This window comes from Cetorhinus maximus, chromosome 23 (assembly GCF_964194155.1).
Source record: "Cetorhinus maximus chromosome 23, sCetMax3.hap1.1, whole genome shotgun sequence".
Lineage (NCBI taxonomy): Eukaryota > Metazoa > Chordata > Chondrichthyes > Lamniformes > Cetorhinidae > Cetorhinus > Cetorhinus maximus.
The window spans coordinates 48853459-48873318 of NC_135901.1; the positions used below are offsets into that span (position 1 = coordinate 48853459).

The window sequence follows — 19860 nt, forward strand, 5'->3', positions numbered from 1 at the left end:
TGCCCGTCTTGTCATGGCCATTACCTGGCCTTTTCCCCAGAACCCTGCAATTTATCCTGTCTCTCCTCGTTCTTCCCACCAATCTGGGAATGAAGGAGTGAGAATCATCTAACCTGGCCAATTACCGCCCCATCAGTCTACTCTCCATCATCAGTAAAGTAATGGAAGGTGTCATCAATAGTGCTATCAAGCGGCACTGAATTAGCAACAACCTGCTCACTGATGTCCATTTTGGGTTCCGCAAGGGCCACTCAGCTCCAGACCTCAATACAGCCTTGGTTCAAACATAGACAAAAGAGCTGAACTCCAAAGATGTGATGAGAGTGACTGCCTTTGACATCAAGGCAGCATTTGATCGAGTGTGGCATCAAGGAGCCCTAGCAAAACTGGAGTCAATGGGAATCAGAGGAAAACTCCCCGCTTGTTGGAGTCATACCTGGCACAAAGGGAGATGGTTGTGGTAGCTGGAGGTCAGCCATCTTAGCTCCTGGACATCACTGCAGGAGTTCCTCAGGGAAGTGTTCTAGGCCCAACCATCTTCAGCTGCTTCACCAATGACCTTCCTTCCATCATAAGATCAGAAGTGGGGATGTTCGCTGATGATTGCGCAATGTTCAGCGCCATACCCGACTCTTCAGATACTGAAGCAGTTCATGTCCAAATGCAGCAAGGCCTGGATAATATCCAGGCTTGGGCTGACAAGTAGCAAGTAACATTCACACCACACAATTGTCAGGTAATGACCATCTCCAACACGAGAGAATCTAACAATCGCCCCTTGATGTTCAATGGCATTACCATCACAAATCCCTCACTATCAACACCCTTGGGGTTAACATTGACCAGGAACTGAACTGGCCTAGCCGTACAAACACTGTGGCTCCAAAAGCAGGTCAGAGGCTAGGAGTCGTGCAACGAGTAAGTCTCCTCCTGACTCCCCAAAACCTGTCCACCATCTACAAGGCACAAGTTTGAAGTGTGATGGAATGCTCCCTACTTGCCTGGGTGAGTGCAGCTCCCGCAACACTGAAGAAAATGGACACCATCCAGGGCAAAACAGTCTGCTTGACTGGCGCTACATCCACATTCACTCTCTTCACCACCGACGCGCAGTAGAAGCAGTGTGTACCATCTACAAGGTGCACTGCAGGAATTCACCAAGGCTCCTTAGACAACAGCGTCCAAACCCACGACCATTCCCAGCTAGAAGGACAAGGGCAGCAGATAGATAGGAACACCAGCACCTGGAAGTTCCCCTCCAAGTCACTGACCATCCTGACCAGGAAATATATCGCCGTTCCTTCACTGTCACTGGGTCAAAATCCTGGAACTTTCTTCCTAACAGCACTGTGGGTGTACCTACACCACATGGACTGCAGCAGTTCAAGAAGGCAGATTACCTTCCCAAGGGCAATTTCGGATGGGCAATAAATGTTGGCCCAGACAGAGAAGCCCACATCCCATGAATGAATTTTAAAAATCATTCATGTTAGCCTGCAAATTATATTGCCTTGTTCTTCTGGCCAAAGTAAAGCTCTGCAAACGTCAGGGCCTGGAGTAAGTCTGACGTATTTGCTCAGGTGAGGAACCAGCTGAAGCTTTCAGTATTGGCTTTCTTAACTCCGAGTTTCCAAATGGGAATTGAACAATGGCTTGAAAGTGAAAAAGAAACAGGGTTAAGGAGAAAGAGAAGGAAATTGTCGTTAATTATAAAGCTCTTTGTACAAAACTTACATAGACACGATGGGTGTAAGGGCCTCTTACTGAGCAGTGCCATTTGATGATGACATTGTTGATCAGTCTGTCTCCAGCATTCCTAATGAGAACAGCCGAATTCCATTTCTTCAAAACAAAGACCCAAAGTGCTGCTGCATGACGTCACCGCTTAACATTCCAGACAGCTCCATTGGGATCTTTACAGCGCAGGGTTTATAGAGGCGAGTGGGGTCATATTCACTTCCCATATGATGGAGCTGCGGTTTGAAACCTGGCAAGAACATTATCCAAGCTTGTTTATTTCAGTGTGAGCGAAAGTTCGATAATTAACGTTTGTTGTAAATATGAACACAAGGGTTGGAATCCTGCTGACTAAAGTTTTCACCATTTTAGATTTTAACAAAATTACTTATCAGCTAATTAGAAGGAAACCCATCCAAATATGTCGGTACTTTCTGATTTCCATTCATTTGTCAACATTTAGGAAATTTGCTTTCGGAAATGGAACAAACACTGAGCCAAGTTGGTGAGATCCTTGCTTTCTGGGTGTGTGTCTCTCCTTAAGCCTCTGTCACTCTCGGTGTATATCTCTCTGTGTGTCTGTTCCTCTGTGATTGTCAATGTGGCTCAGATCCCTGAGGGGGTGAAAAAGTTTTTAACATCGCAAACTTTATTCACATTAGTTGTGCGGAATTCATGTTAAAATGTCGGCGAGGAAAGCATCAGCGTGAAAGGGAAAACTGGAGACTGATCCTTTCTATATATATCCTACAACAACAACAGCTTATATTTATAAGGCGCCTTTAACCTAATGAAACGTCATAAGACGTTCCCCAGGAGCATTATATATCAAATTGTGACACTGAGCCACATATTCGGTCAGATGACTAAAAGCTCGGTCAATGGGGGAGGCTTTAAGAACTGTCTTAAAGGAGGAAAGTACCGATTTCATGTTCCAGCCATCAGCAATGGTGCTTCTCATTGGGGAAGAAGTCACTTGTGTTCAACCCAAACAGACCAATTGTTCGGAGAAAGTTGTCTCTGGTGAAAGAGATCGGGAATGAAAAAGAAAATGTCTTAAGTTGCCTCCATAATGCAAATGTCAAGCCTTGTTGGTAGTTTCCCTGATGTCCAGTGACGGGGAATCGGCGCTTCCATTGGACCAACAGCGAATAGGGTGGAGGGTTTTGGAAATTGAAAGTTATACATGAGCAGCTTGTGGGGCTATTTCATCTCACTGTCAATTTCATGTTCCAGATGACAGCAACCGTTGTTTTCATTGGCTGAAGAAGTCGTTTATCTTGAACCTAAACAGGCAGTTTTGTGGTGAGGGAGATCTGAACTGAAAAACAATAGGCAAAAACAGCGTAAATAAGCCAAATCAAATATTGCTAGTGCAGATTCCTTGGTGGTCTACTGGTCAGGATTCGGCGCTCTCACTTCCGTGGCCCGGGTTCGATTCCCGGTCAGGGAATGTCGAGTTACTGAATTTGTTCGAATGGTGTTGATTTTTCATTGATTGGAAACGTTTAAAAGCTTCACCAGAATCAGCGAAGTGAGAGTTTAAGTTTCGCCTCAGAGCTGGAAAACATCACACTTGGTTCAAGTGGAGTGAGGGAATAAAGGAAGAGGAAAAGTTGCAAAGCACTGACAATAGAAATGTTGGTGTGATGCAAAATATGGGTTGGAGAAGTACGAATTTTGCTCTCTACTGTTTGCCCTGGCACAAATATCACTCCTGATGGATCAAACAATCACTACTGCTCTTTGAAACCAGCACACCCGGCCGAATGGCCTCTTTCTGTGCTGTAACTTTCTATAATTTTATAGCAACAGCACGGGTCATTCTGCCATTTTATAACCCACTCGAGCGAGATGTACTTTCTTACGTTGTATTTGGCTCTTTTGAAACCTAAACACGGAACAAATTTATTTAAGCAGCAAGATTTCAAATTAAAAAGATAAAAGCAAATGACTGTGAATGATGGAAATCTGAAACAAAAGCAGAATATACTGGAAAAACTCAGCAGCTGGAGCGAGGGTCAATGTTTCCAGACAGTACAACTTTTATTCAGATCTTCTAAGTATTACAGCACCAGCGTGGGGCTCGAACCCATGACCCAGAAATTAACATTCTCATGCTCTGCCGACTAAGCTAGCTAGGAAGATGAAAAACTGTTTTGTATCCCAATATACATGGTTAAACCTTCTGCTTTCTACCTGATATCTCAGCTTGGTCGGAATTTTAAAGTGTGGAACGTAATCGGCCGAAAAATGCCCCAAAGTTGCAATGCATTCCTCTCACTCATCAATAACATCATTCACATCTTCCACTTCTTAGCTGCACCTCCTTCCAAATACTGTGATCCATTTTCCTCGGGATTTTCTCCTGCATTTAATATTTACCTGCTTCGTGTCCTCATTTTGAAATCAGAATCGCTTCAATATCCAACACAATTTGAATTGCAAACCTGACGGGCAAACAATGGAAAACAAGTCACTCGGTAACACAAATCCCATGGTGCTCATTTTCAGATTCACAACAGTCAGATTTTCAATAAAACGAAGGAATTTTACAGTGAAAAGTTTAGAAAGTTGGTGTGACTTTTATTTGTGACTCACTCACTCGAGTTATCTGTAAATGCTGCTCGGAGGTTTAGTGACCGGGATATAATCTACCTGCATTTTCCTGAGCCTGTGCTCGGTGTATTGGGAGGTTTGGCCCGGGTTGGAGTATCTTGCGTTCCAGGGACGGGCGGTAACCATCTGATTGAAGCTGCAGTCGCCGCTTTCTGCTGGCAGAGGGTGATTGGAGAGTGCGGGGCTGGAATATTGCTGCATTTCTGCTTTTCCCTGTCTCACTCACTGTGGAGCTGAGGAAGAGAGAATAATTGAGGGGTTCGTTTGATTCCAATAATTTCATGAATTTCTGATGGGTTAGTTGAAGGTACATAGTGGGTCCAAATCTTTTCTCATTGTATTTGACTGAAAACGTAATTTTAAAAAGAAGCTGTTTTTGTGGGACCTCACTGGACAACAAAAGACCTGCCACCGTTTGGGGATGTTATCTTGCAGCCCAAGTACCCAATGACAACCTGGAACTGTGTGACAGTGAATGGTGATGAGGGGAAAGAACAGTAAAAATCTTCACCCCCTGGGTGGTTTTGAATGACCAACCTTTCAGTTAACAGGCAAACACGCTGACCAATTGCGCCACAGACACTTACACAAACTTAACTGACAAGGTATCCAAACCAGGGTGTCAGTGAGTCCAATCTTCAGATTGCCTCTACCCAGATAGCTATCGCACTCTATCAGATTTACTCTTCCAAAATAAAGGGTGGGACATTCATTCCAGATACATGGAAACAGTCTGATCCCACCCACTGCAGACACATCCATGTCACCGGGAACCACCTCTCTTACAACCGGTGCCATCTCCCCTTGCATTTCATTGTCTTGTTTGATACCAAGTATTCTGATTGTCCCGAAGCCGATATTAGGTTTGAATTCCTGAGGTACAGTAAGGAGAATCCTTTCAATGTCTCATATCAGTTAATTTCACTGATAACATTAGAGTCACTGTTCCAGCGTCTTAAAGAAGGGAACGGTGCCTTGACTGTCTCTGGTTAGTTGGGCAGTTCACCCTTCATTTGCATTGGATTCCGTTCCTCAAAGGGGATTTTCATTTCCTTCTTGAGTTCCCTTACTACATCTGGCAGCATCTTTGGATTGAGAGGCATTATGAACATTTCAGATGCAGTGCAGTTCTGATGAAAGGTTACAGACCTGAAATGAAAACCTTGTCTCTCCCTCCACAGTCACTACCAGATCTGCTGAGAATTCCAGCATTTTCTGTTTTTATTTCAGATAACCAGCATCTGCAGTATTTTGCTTTACTTTACCTGATCAGTGAAACATATAAGATCCTCAGGGTACTTGACAGGGCGGATTTGGAGAGGATGTTACCTCTTATGAGATAATCTAGAACTCGGAATCGCTGTTTAAAAACAAGGGGTCACCCATTTAAAATGGAGATGAGGCGATTTTTTTTCTCTCAGAGGGTCGTGAAACTTTGGAACTCTGTTCCTGAAAAGGCTGTGGAAGCAAAGTCTTTGAATATTTTTAAGGCAGAGGTCGATATATCCTTGGGAAGCAAGGGGGTGATAGGTTTTCAGTGATAGGTGGGATACAGATTTCAGGTGACTAGCAGGTCAGCCATGATCTTATTAAATGGCGGAGTAGGCTTGAGGGGCCGAATGGCCTACTCCTGTTCCTCTTTCTTATGTAGTGCTAAGAATGTGGAACCCATTACCAGTTGATTTTGAGATCCATGTCTGAACTGAAAATGTGTAGGTAAACTCACACTGTAAACAGATTGTTCACCAGTTAAAATTGGAAAGGGATTCACTCTTATCCCATTTACTGACACAGTAACACAGTCTTGCTGGTGGGAGACCATTCCAATACTTCATGTGTGCAAAGTGCTTTATTCAGTTTGCCCACACGTTAACACTCCAACTTTAAAAGTTCAAAAGATTTGATCCACAATCAGAGCAGAGATGCTGTCAAGACACGGTTTAAATGTTTCATGTATCGGTGGAAATGTTACTAGCTCACCCCATCTGCTGAGACTACACTGAGCTCAGATCTAACTGTCAGGTTTTGTTCTGCATCCAGGCGAGAATTGCGGTGGACCCCGGAGCAATTTGGCTGCTGTATCATTGATTCAACAATTTTATGTCTTGCCCCTATGGCACCAATCATATTCTGATTACAGGACAGAGGTTTCTATTCTACAACGTGATCTTTCAATGGCGGATCGGCCACCCAGCATTCACTGCGGGGCAGAATGTGCCCTATCTTCACAACAGCAGAGCAATACGCATGCGTAGTGCTGAGTGTGGTGGGGCATGCGCATTGCGGATGGATCCATGAGCATGCGCAGTGCTGGTCTGTGACTGAATCTGCTCAGAGTGGGTGAGAGAATGTGGAGTGGAGCAAACTAACAGAGTTAGTGGGGTGTGAGGAGGAATGGAGCCAGTGGAGTGGATAGGGAGGCTTTATAAAGACACAGTGCAGACCGCAGACCCGAAATAACAAGGTACCGGTCTTGTGTTTGCAGAGAACGGGCCGAGAAATTCTGGATTTCTCCCTTCGCCAGGCCTGGGGTAACGGCCGCCATCTTTATAGGGGGCAATGTGCAACAGGGCGCATGCGCGGTCATCCTGGTCCAAGTAGCAGGAGGAGAGAATGTTGTGCATTTCTATCCTGGAATGACAGGGATGGATTTTGGAAACTCCTTTTACAGGGGATTAGAAGGGGATGATTTACACACAGCAAACTCAAACCAAGAGAAATGTTCGTTCTTTCTGAATTTCAATCCTGGATTGACCGTGATGGATTTTTTGAATTCCAATTACAGGATGTTAGAAGAGGAGGAACTCAAGGGATACTTGAGGGAGATGAGAAACTGAAACCAAACATCATGACAAAATCTGAAAGTCTCTTGATTCACCAGGACCTGAATAGCACCAGCCTTTGAATGTAAGCATTGAGGTCATTTTCAATTATTGGGTAAAAAATCTCTTCCGCACATTGTGGATCTTACCTAAAATCTTAAATCTCTGTCCCTTAATCCTTTCAAATCAGCTAATGGGAACAGCTTTTATTTAACTACCTTTCAGAATCCTGTACACCTCTATCAAATCTCCCCTCAAGCTCCTTTACTCTGAGGGGAACAACCCCAGTTTCTCGAATTTAATCTTACAATTAAAATCCCTCATCCCTCGACCCATTCTGGTAAATCTCCTCTGCCCCCTCTCAAGGACCCTCACATCCTCCATAATGTGTGGTGATGACTGGTTTGCACAGACCCAGATGTTCTGTGTCTGTGACATCATCACACATTGACAGTTACACTGTGACATCATCACACATCGACAATTACACGGTGACATCATCCCGCTCCCCGGGTATTTCCTCAACTGGAAGACTTTTCTCTGACTCCAATGCTTCTGATATCTTTTCAGCTGCAGGCTCCAGAAGGAGAGTTTAAATTTGAAAATGGTGAATTTGTTTCAGAGGTGAGTATTTTTCACCATCCATCTACAATTTAGTGCTGTGCTCTGTTTTCTGTGAGAGGTTCCATGTCTCTGGAGCTGATGTGGCTCCTTTACTGAGGATCTGAATGCATGTCCATCCATTGCTCTGTTTCAGCTCTGCCCTCCCTGATCACCTTTCTGCCATTGTCTAACTTTCTCTGTCTCTAATGATGAGTGTACTTTAACTATGTTTAGTATTTTACTGTTCCTTCTGCCAACTGTATCTCAATGAGGTTTCCACTGCTGCCCATCCCTTGACCATGTGCTGCTGTCTTCCCTGCTTTATCTTCCCACAGTATCTTTCATGGTCAGGAATTGTTTTTCCTGCACTATAGTCTATTTCTATTCCACTTCTGAGCTTATATTAATCATCAAATTCTGCAGCATTTTTACTCCCTGTAATTCATTCTGCACACCTTGAAATATTAATTCTGTTTCTCTCTCCACAGATACCAGCAAACATTGTGATCCTCAGTTGCCTGTGAAGAAGATGATGTTTGACCTTCTTGAACCGCTGCAGTCTGTGTGGTGAAGGTGCTCCCACAATGCTGTTAGGTAAGGAGTCACAGGTTATTCACCCAGTGATGATGAAGGACCAGTGATATATGTCCAGAATCAACAACAATGATTTCTATTTATATCGCACTTTTAATGTAAGACAATGTTCCAAGGTATTTCACAGAAATGTTACAAAGCAAGGTTTGACACTGAGCCACATGAGCAGATATTTGGGCAGGTGATCAAGCGTTTGGTCAAAGAAGTGGGTTTTACAGAGTAAATTGAAGGAGGAAAATGAGATAGAGAATGGGAGAGGTTTAGGGAGTGAATTCCAGAGCTTGGAGCCTTGGAAAGTGACAGAATGGGCACGAATGTGGAACAATAGAAATGAGGAACGCTCAGTAGGCCAAATTAGAGGAGCGCAGATATCTCTGAGGGTTGTGATGCTGGAGGAGATTCCAGCAACAGGGAGCAGCCATACAGGAATTGGAAAATAAGGGGTGGAGTCGGGCGATGTTACTGAGGTGGAAATAGGCAGTCTTGGTGATGATGTGGATATGTGGTTGGAAGCTCATCTTGGGGTGAAATATTTCACCATAGTTGTGAACAGTGTGGTTCAGTCTCAGACAGTTGTCAGGGAATGGGGTGGAGTTGGTGTCTAGGGAATGGCATTTGTAGCCAGGACTGAAGACAATGGCTTCAATCTTCCCAATATTTAAATGGAGGAAATTTCTGTTCATCTAGTACTGGATGTCAGACAAGTCAGGTGTGTGACTTGGAGGGGAACTTGGAGGTGATGGTGTTCACATACACCTGCTACCCTGGTCCTTCTCGGGGGTAGAGGTTGAAGGTTTGGGAGATTCTGTCAAAGTTCTGGTCTATTTGTAGGTCTCTGAAAAGCCCTCTCCTCACCCCCTGCCTCTCCCACTCCCCTCTCTGACTTTCTCTCTCTCTCCTTTACTCCTTCTGTCACATAGAATTCTCCAGCCCAGCGGGTTGTGGATGCTCCATTATTGAATATATTTCAGGCTGAGATGGAGAGATTTTTGGTCTCTCAGGGAGTCGAGGGATATAGGGAGTGGGCGGGAAAGTGGAGTTGAAGCCCAGGATCAACCACGGCAGAGCAGGCTCGATGGGTCATATGATCTCCTGCTGCTTCTAACGCTTGTTTTATTATTGACATCAGAGTCTTGTGTAGGCCCAGACCGGGTGGCAGATTCCCTTCCCTGAAGGATATTAATGAACCAGTTGGGTTTTTATGACAATCCAGCAGTTTTCATGGTCACTTTTTCCTCGTGCCGGCCCCACAAATTCCCAGATTCATTCAGCTCAATTTCACAATCTGCCTTTGTGTTTTTGTGGGTTCTCTCTCAGTCCCTTTTTTCTGTTTTAAATCAATTCCACAGGGAATTAGAAGGGGAGGATTTGCAGTCGGGAAACTCAAACCAATCATCACATCAGGATCTGATGGAGTCGCCCAATTTATCGTAACCTGAATATCATTGGATTTTGAACATGGAAGGAAAAAGCACCGTTCACAGCGGGGAGAAACCGTACATGTGTTCTGTGCATGGACGAGGCTTCAGCCAATCATGCGACCTGTCAAAACATAAATGCGGGGACAACAGGGAGAAACCATGGAAATGCGGGGACTGTGGTAAGGGATTCAATTACCCGTCTGAACTGGAAACTCATCAGCACAGTCACACTGGAGAGAGACCATTCACCTGCTCCATGTGTGGGAAAGGATTCACTTGTTCATCCCATCTGCTGACACACCAGCGAGTTCACACTGGGGAGAAACCATTTACCTGCTCCGTGTGTGGGAAGGGATTCACTCAGCCATTCAACTTGCTGAAACATGATCGACTTCACACTGTGGATAGACCGTTCACCTGCTCCACGTGTGGGAAAGGATTCACTCAGACATCTGACCTGCTGGCACACCAGCGAGTTCACATTGGGGAGAGACCATTCATCTGCTCAGTGTGTGGGAAGGGATTCACTCAGTCAACTAACCTGCTGAAACACCAGCGAATTCACACTGGGGAGAAACCATTCAAATGCTCAGACTGCGGGAAGTGCTATAAAAGTTCCAGGGAACTGATGTCCCATCAACGTGTTCACACTGACGAGAGACCATTCAGGTGCTCTCACTGTGGGACTGGGTTCAGGTGGTCATCTCGTCTCACAGTACACCAGCAAGTTCACAGCGGAGAGAGACCATTCATCTGCTCCGAGTGAGAGAAGGGATTTACTCAGTTATCCCACCTGCTGAGACACCAGCGAATTCACAACTGACAACAGTGACTGGATTTTGCTGTTAATTGCATCCTGGACTGAACCATGTTGATTGGGGTCTGTTTCTACTAAATCAGCTCTGTGTTAAACATACAAATTAGTTCCTTTTGAAGGACTCTCCCTCTCCCCTGTCTCCTCCATCCTCACCTCCAACAACAAGTGTGAGGAGCTCATGGAGCTTCTTTGTCACTGAGATTAAGACAATCTGATCAGCTGCCTCTGCTGCTTCCCTCCCTTCCACTAGCCCACCGGGACAATCTGTAAAATTTCCCCATGCCCGAGCCCTGAACTCACATCTTTCTCCAGTTTCTCTCCCATCTCCCCTCGTGCCCTCTCAGTGTCCATCTTGTCCATGAGACCCAGTTTCTGCTGTACTGACCCCACTCTCACTGAACTACTGATCACGCAACTTCTCCATGTTAGCTGATGTTATTCACAGTTTTCTCTCTCTCTCTTCTGGCACTGTCCCTCTCACCTTTAAACCCACCGTCCTGACTCATCCCAAAAACGGGATCTACTCCTATTTCCCATCTCCATCCTACCACTAGGTGACATCATCCAAAAGCACCGTGTTAGTTTTCACATGTACACTGACAACACCCAGCTCAACCTCACCACCATCCCTCTCCATTCCTCCACTGCTACTAAATTATCCAACTGCTTATCCCACATCCAGTACTGGATGAGCAGAAAATTCCTCCAATTAAAAATTGAAGACAAAAGCCATTGTCTTCAATAACTACTACAAATTCCATCCCTTAACTACTGCGACCATCCCTATGAGTTATCATAGGGATACATTGTCCGATGTTTATCAAGCCAGGAATCTTTCTTCCTAAACAAGGGAGAGAGAGAGAGAGAGCTATTTCTGTAATGTTGAATAAATTTCTGAAGATTTTATAAGGTTATTTAGACAGTGATTTCTTACAGATCTTCCCACCTTGAGAAGGGAATATCCTTACTGACTTCTCACAACTGATTTCTGACTAACCTCACTATTTCTAAGCTACGAGCTTGTTTTCCTAATTTCTTGATGACAAACTGTAGATAACATTCTAAAGCTACTAGAATGATCAGAATCAGCAACACAAACACTTGAGCTGCCACCAAGAATAAATGTCAAAACTTTTCCACGAAATGTGATAACTATCGACTGAGATTCATCCTCCCCATCAGCTGATCATCTCACACAATTCTAAATTATAGACATGTTATAATTACATCTGGTTCAAACAAAAGTTCATGCACGGACTTTAAAGATTCTCCAGCTCTCTGTTCACCTTCATCCACCTTGTGGATATTTTCTAAATCCAGATTCTATTCCCCACTTCAAATTAATTTGGTTCACTTTGATAGGTTCAATGTGTTTAATTCTTTCCTAAATGTTTGAGAGACAACTTTTCTGTGGAAATTGCGTTAATGTCTTGATAATTTAAAATGTTGTTTTATTCTACTGGCCACAATAATCACTCAAGTTATGTTTTCTTTATTCATTCATGGATATGGGCTTCGCTGGCTGGACCAGCATTTGTTGCCCATCCCTAGTTGCGTTTGGGAAGGTGGTGGTGAGCTGCCTTCTTGAACTGCTGTAGTCCATGTGGTGTAGGTACATCCACAGTGCTGTTAGGAAGGGAGTTCCAGGATTTTGACCCAACGACAGTGAAGGAATGGCAATATATTTCCATATCAGGATGGTGAGCGACTTGGAGGGGAATTTCCAGTTGGTAGTGTTCCCATCTATCTGCTGCCCTGATCCTTCTAGATGGTAGTGATCATGGGTTTGGATGGTGCTGTCGAAGGAGCCTTGGTGAATTCCTGCAGTGCTCGTCATCAAACCCCATCTCCTCTCATCCATCTTCCACCACTTGGCCCGTAGCCCTGTAAGCTGTGGTATTTCAAGTGTTCATCTAAATACTTCTTAACTGTTGTGAGGTTTCCTGCCTCTACCACTCCCTCAGGCACTGAGTTCCACATTTCACCTGGGCCTGGGGATTTATCCACTTTTAAGGCCGCCATTAGAGACTGTGTCTCAGTTAATCATTGTCTGAATCTGGGGAAGGGAGGGGGAGATTCTGTTAGCAAATGGATTGAAAAATAAGAAAAACCAAGTTCCAGCTCATACCATTCGCACCTTATGATAACATAGTTATGGGTAATCTTGAGGATGGATAGAGTTGTATTAGAAGCATTTCAGGGAAGGTTCACTCAGTTGATTTCTGGGATGAAAGCGTTGTCTTTCTTTTAAAATTCATTCATGGGATGTAGGCTTCACCGGCAGGTTCCAGATAGACCCCACCGTCTGGGTGAAAAGAAAATCCTCAAATCCCCTCTAAACCTTCTGCCCCTTAACTTAAATCTATGCCCCCTGAGTATTGACCCCTCCACTAAAGAGAAAAATGTCTACCTATCCATCCTATCTATGCCCCTCATTATTTTGTACACCTCTACCAGGTACCCCCTCAGCCTTCTCTGCTCTGAGGAAAACAACCCCAGCCTATCTAATCTCTCTTCATAGCTGAAACTCTCCAGCCCAGGCAACATCCTGAGTGAATGTCCTCTGCACCCTCTCCAGTGCAATCACATCCTTCCTGTAGTGTGGCAAACAGAACTGCACAGAGTACTCCAAATGTGGCCTAACTAATTCTTTATACTGCTCCATCATAACGTCCCTGCTCTTGCATTCAATGCCTCAACTAATATGTCGACAATGTCTGACACTAAGCTGATATATTTAACCTTTATCCAGAATATTAAACTCCAGCTCAGTTACCGGGATAATTAACATCAGCAGAAACAAACCCCAACTCTCAGAAAGAGCATGGTTCAGTCCTGGATGTGATTAACAGCAGCAATAACAGCAGAATCCAACCCTGGGAGTCACTTGTGAATACACTGGTGGGTCTGCAGTGTGGATGAATGATTGAATCCCTTCCCACACACGGAGCAAGTGAACAGTCTCTCTCCAGTGTGAACTCGCTGGTGTTTCAGCCGGAGGGATGGGTGAATGAACCCCTTCCCACACGGAGCAGTTCAATGGTCTTTCTCCAGTGTGAACTCGCTGGTGTGTCAGCAGATCCATTTTGCTTTTATAGCTTTTCACACAGTCGGCATAATTAAAAGGTTTCTTTTCAGAGTGAACACGTTGATGTGATGTGAACCGGGTTAGTTGAGTGAATCTCTTCCCACACTTGGAGCAGTTGAATGGTTTCTACCCAGTGTGAACTCGTTGATATGTCAGCAGAATTTTTCTGCTTTTAAAGCACTTTTCACAGTCAGAACATTTAAAAGGTCTGTTGTCAGAATGAACAAGTTGATGTGAAGTGAGGGTACTTATCTGAGTGAATCCCTTCCCACAGTCAGTGCAGGTGAACGGCCTCTCCCCAGTGTGATTGCGCTGATAAGTTTCCAGCTCAGATGAGGATCTGAATCCCCCCCCACCACCACAGTCCCAGCATTTCCATGGTCTCGCCATGGTGTCAGTGTCCCCATGTCTCTCCATGTTGGACGATCAGTTGAATCCTTGTCCACACACAGAACACTTGCACAGTTTCTCCCCGTTGTGCATGGTGAGATGTTTTTTTTTCAGATGGTGTAACAGGTTAAAGCTCCTTCCACAGTCAGTTCACTGGAGCACTTTCACTTGGGTGTGTCTGTGTCTCGGTGCTTTTCCAGTCACACTGATGTTTGAAATCTTTTCCCACAGACAGAACAGACAAATATTTCTCCTTCCACAGTCAAAGATCAATGTTATTCAGGTCCCATGTCGGGAATTATAGACCAGTCAGCCTGACGTCGGTCTTAGGGAAAATTCTAGAGTCCATTATAAAAGATTTAATAGCTGAGCACTTGGAAAACAGTGGCAGAATGGGATAGAGTCCACATGGATTTACGAAAGGGAAATCATGCTTGACAAATCTACTGGAATTTTTCGAGGATGTAACTCGTAGTGTTGATGAGGGGGAGCCAGTGGATGTGGTTTATTTGTACTTTCAGATAGCATTTGACAAAGTCCCACATAAGAGATTAGCGTGTAAAATTAGAGCACATAGGATTGGGGATGGTGTATTGAGATGGATAGAAAACTGATTGGCAGACAGGAAACAAGAGTAGGAATAAACACGTCTTTTTCCGAATGGCAGGCAGTGACTCGTGGGGTACCACAGGGTTCTGTGCTGGGGTCCCAGCTTTCACAATATATATTAATGATTTAGGTGAGGGAACTAAATGTAATATCTCCAAATTTGCTGATGACACAAAGCTGGGTGGGAGGATGAGCTGTGAGGAGGATGCAGAGATGCTTCAGTGTGATTTGGACAAGCTGGGTGAGTGGGCAGATGCATGGCAGATGCAGTATAATGTGGATAAATGTGAAGTTATCCACTTTGGCAGCAAAAACAGTAAGGCAGATTATTCTCTGGATGGCTATAAATTGAGTGAGGGGAATGTGCAACGAGACCTGGGTGTCCTTGTACACCAGTCGCTGAAGGTAAGCATGCAGGTGCTGAAGGCGGTAAAGGAGGTAAATGGTATGTTGGCCTTCAATAGTGAGAGGATTTGGTGTGGGTGTCTTGCTGCAGTTATACAGGGCCTTGGTGAGACCACACCTGGAATATTGTGTGCTGTTTTGGTCTCCTTGTCCGAGGAAGGATGTTGTTACTATAGAGGGAGTGCAGTGAAGGTTTACCAGACTGATTCCTGGGATGGCGGGACTGACATATGAGGAGAGATTGAGTCGTTTAGGATTATATTCACTGGAGTTCAGAAGAATGAGGAGGGATCTCATGGAAACTTATAAAATTATATCAGGACTAGACAGGGTAGATGCAGGAAGAAGTTGGTGGGGGAGTCCAGAATCAGGGGTCACAGCCTGAGGATACAGGATACATTTAGGACTGAGATTAGGAGAAATGTCTTCACCCAGAGAATGGTGAGCCTGTGGAATTCGGTACCACAGAACGTAGTTGAGGCCAAAACAGTGTATGTTTTCAAGAAGGAGTTCGATATAGCTCTTGGGGCGAAAGGGATCAAAGGATATGGGGAGAAAGCGGGAGCAGGCTATTGAGTTGGATGATCAGCCATGATCATAATTAATGGAGAAGCAGACTCGAAGGGCCGAATGACCTACTCCTGCTCCTATTTCTATGTTTCTATATGTCTATGTTTCCTAGTGAATCGAGTGACACTGTCAGATCTTGATGTGATATTTGGTTTTAGTTTCCTATCTGCAAATCATCTCCCTCTTGTACCCGGTAAAAGGAGTTTACAAAAATCTTCATCGTAAGTACAGGATAGAAATTCAAAACAGACAATTCGAGTTTCTTTGGAACGTTCTTTCCCCAAACATATGGTCCAATCAAACAGATAGAAGTTCAAATCAGCAGCAAGGTCCCAATAAAAGCAAAGGGAACCTTCCTAACTAAACCAGGATGTTGTTTCCAGTGTCTATGAGACACTCTGTACCCTGAGATGCCCACTGGATGTGGAATGTATCAAGCCCACTGGTGGACACCGCATGTTCCCTCTCCAGGGACACCCAGACATGGACAGGACCACGGAAGAGAGATCGGCAGCCAGTGTGACCAGGTCCATGTGTGTCACCCATCCTGGATCAACAAATTCCTGTTTTAAACAGGCCCATGAACAGTTACAGGAGAAGATTCACTGTCATACCGCAGCCCCTCTCCCCACCCCTCCTACACTGGGCAACCAGAGATTAGGATTGTGGGGCTGAAGTGTCAACAAAGGCTGTGAATCAGCCCCATAGGGGCTGCAGCCTCTCACTCTGAACATATACATGGCCCACGGACTCCTCTAGGCCGCAAACATCACCTGCAGCCTGGGAGTGGGTAAAACTGCTTAAAACCCTGTCCCCCCGCCAAAAAAATGCCTATCCTGGGCACAAGGACCCTGTTGGGAAACGGGACCGTGAAGCCCCGCCCACTCACTGTTGCCGCAACAGGATGGCCGCGCATGCGCCCTGCTACCTACTGAAAAAAGACGGCGGCCGTTATTTTGGGTCTGGGTCTCGGGGATTAAAATAAAAAAACTCAATAAAATTAGAGATGAAATGATAGAGAAACCTGAATGTAACAGACCATCCATTATCCACCGGAAAGATGGGGAGTGGGAATTGTCCATCTCAGTATCATCAATAGATACTTAATGAGAGGACATTATTCTCTGTGTCTTTCCCGGACCTGGAGATGGAAAAGGGGCAAATGAATGAACTTTAAACACCTCGTCCACTTGGCACAGAAACTGTCTGAAACTCAGAATAGAAACCACATGGAACAAAATACTGACAAATACTCAACTGTTGGCTACAAATAAATAAAAATATATATTGGGGGAGACGGTGCCACAGTGGGAATGTCACTGGACTAATAATCCAGAAAACCAGCTTGATGCTCTGGGGACAGGGGTTCAAATCCCACCACAACAGCTGGTGGAATTTAAAATCAATTATTAAATCTGGAATTGAAAGCGAATCTCAATAAGGGCGACAATTCAGCCATTGTCAATTGTCATAAAAACCCACCTGGTTCACTAATGCGGGGAGGAAATCTGCCGTCCTTACCTGGTCTGACATGTGACTCCAGATCCACACTGAAATGTGGCTACTGTTAAATACCCTCTGAAATGGTGTGGCAAGCACTTGCTTCAAGGGCAACAAATGCTGGCCCTGCCCACATTCCATGAAAGAAAGTTTTTAACATCACCGCCACTGAATGGTTACAATTTCGGAAGGAAGTGAAGACAGAGGGTCCAGAAAAGATGCAAGAAAACGGTTCCCCTTCCAAGGATAACAAACCAACTTCACCTCGCCTAATTGAAGTTCCGATCTCTCGTGAATCTTTCCTCCACACTCTCACATTCTTCGTAAAGCTCAGAATAGGACACAATGCTGCAGTTGGGTCCAAAGCAGTGTTTTATTCAGGTTTATTCTAACTTGGTTGACTTTGTACTTTATTCCCGTATTCATAAAGCCCAGGATTCCACATGCTTTATTCACTGCTTTCTCAGCCTGCCCCGCCATCTTCAATGATTTGTGCACATAAAGCCCCACATTACGCTGCTCCTGCACCTTTTTACACTTGTATCCTTTATTTTATATAGCCTCTCCTTGTTCTTCCTACCAAAATGAATCATTTCACACCCTCTGAATGAAATTTTATCTGCCACCTGTCTGCCCTTTCCACCATCGTGTCTATGTCCTCTTGAGGTTTATCACCATCCTCCCGACTGTAAAGACAACTTGAAAATTTGGTTTCGTTTGCAAATTTTGAAATGCAGCCCTGCACACACAAGTCTAAATCATTAATATATATCAAGAAATCAGTGGTCTGACGACCGACCCCTTGTGATCCCACTGTATACTTTTCCTCAATTTGAAAAAGCAGCCGTTCACCATGCATGTTGTTGCCTGTCACACAACCAATGCTGCCTCTGCCCAATGGATTTTAACTCTGCTGACAAGCCTGTTACTTGGCACTGTATCAAATGCCGTTTAGCAGTTCATGTGCATATCAACCGTGTTACGCTCATCAAAATTCTCTGTTGCCTTATCAAAAAGTTAAGAAATTTAGTTCAACACGATTGTACTGAACAAATTGTACAAGTGACCTAATTTTGACCTGAATTGCCGCTTCTAAATGCTTTCCCACACAAGAAGTTAAACTGACTGGTCTGTCAATGCTGGGTTGACCCTTCCATTTAAGATTACTAAGGATTTAATATTAGTGCCAGGAAGTGTGGGGAAATCGTGAGGAGTTGTGAAATTGTAACATTTAAAAACACTGATAACTGATAAATAGCTCAATAAATAATCAGTTTTCAAGACATAAAGTACAGATAAATTAATTTATGAATAACTGAATTGAATTATTAATAATGTCAGGTAGAGTGCTTGGAATGGAGAAACGAAAATTACTGCAATGCTTAAAACATGAAATGAAAAGATTAAAAACTGGAAACACTCAGCAGGTCTGGAAGAATCTGTAGAGAGAGAAACAGAATTAACGTTTCAGGTCTGTTAGCCATTGAAAAGGGGAGGTGGAAGAGGAACAGAAGGGAAGGTCTATGAAAGGCTGCAGGGCGAGAGAGATTAACTGACAAAAGTCTTCAAAATGCAAGGTCAAAAGGAGTGGTAATGGGACTATTAAAAACACAAAAGCTGTTTCGAGATAAGGTGTGAATGGCACGATAACAACAGTCTGAATGCAATGGGAAGAAAATGAGAGAAATAAGAAAGGAAAACTAGGACTCAAAGAAATAAGGAACAAATGAGGGCAGAGATAATTACTTGGTTAAACAGGGATCCAGGGACAAAAGCAGAAGGTAGGATTCACTTTGAATGGAGCAGCAGGATAGAGACAAGTCAGATAATCATAGAATGGTTGTAGCAAAAGAAGGAGGCCGTTCAGCCAGTCGTGTCTGTATTAGGCCCCTGAAGGGACAATTTACCTAATGCCACCTCCCTGCCTTTGCCCCCTAGCCCTGCAATTAAACAAAATTGAACAATTCTTAATCAAAACTTTTATGAAACAAGGTGTTTACGCGAAGGGACAGCAGAAAAAAAGAAAAGCAACTTGTTTACAGAGTGTATCGGGGCTGGGGAGCAGCATAATGTACCTGTGCAGGTCAGTGAGGATCCCCAAGGTCCATCAGCTGTCTGCATGCAGTGTTTAGTGGGCCCTGGGGGAGGGGAGGATGGAACCATTTGGGATACAGCACAGGGCAGGAGGTCACCCCTCCCCCACTATCATGGTAACACGAAGGACTCACCTTGGACTGTCCCACACCTGGGCCGGGCGGGGTCAAGGTGCAGGAAGCTGCAAGCTGGTAGGTTGAGCTGTGAACTGGGCGGAGTTTGTCCCCTTCACTGTCAGGGCTGACGGCCTGAAGGTGCTGGGGATATGGTTCGCAGGGACCAGGGCATGCGTTAGAAACTGGAAGGAGCGAGTGTCTATGGTGAAAAGGAAACTGGGCATGTGGGAGCGACGCTCCCTCTCCATTGCGGGTAAGAACCTGGTCATCAGGTGTGAGGCACTCTCGCTGTTGCTGTACGTGGCGCAGGTCTGGCCCATTCCACACTCCTGCATGGTGGCGATCACCCGAGCCATCTTCCACTTTATCTGGAGGTCAAAAATGGATCGTGTCCGCAGGGACGCGATGTACAAGCCTCTAGATAAAGGGGGAAAAAACGTGCCCAACATCGGCCTCATACTGATGGCCACCTTTG

The 19860-nt window shown here is 44.7% G+C and overlaps 1 long non-coding RNA gene across 1 annotated transcript in view; it reads right to left on the reverse strand.

Moving 5' to 3' along the window:
• The window catches only part of LOC144698295 (uncharacterized), a 666343-nt gene that overhangs the window by 419412 nt on the left and 227071 nt on the right, over nucleotides 1-19860 (reverse strand). The gene's annotated exons all lie outside the window — the stretch shown is intronic.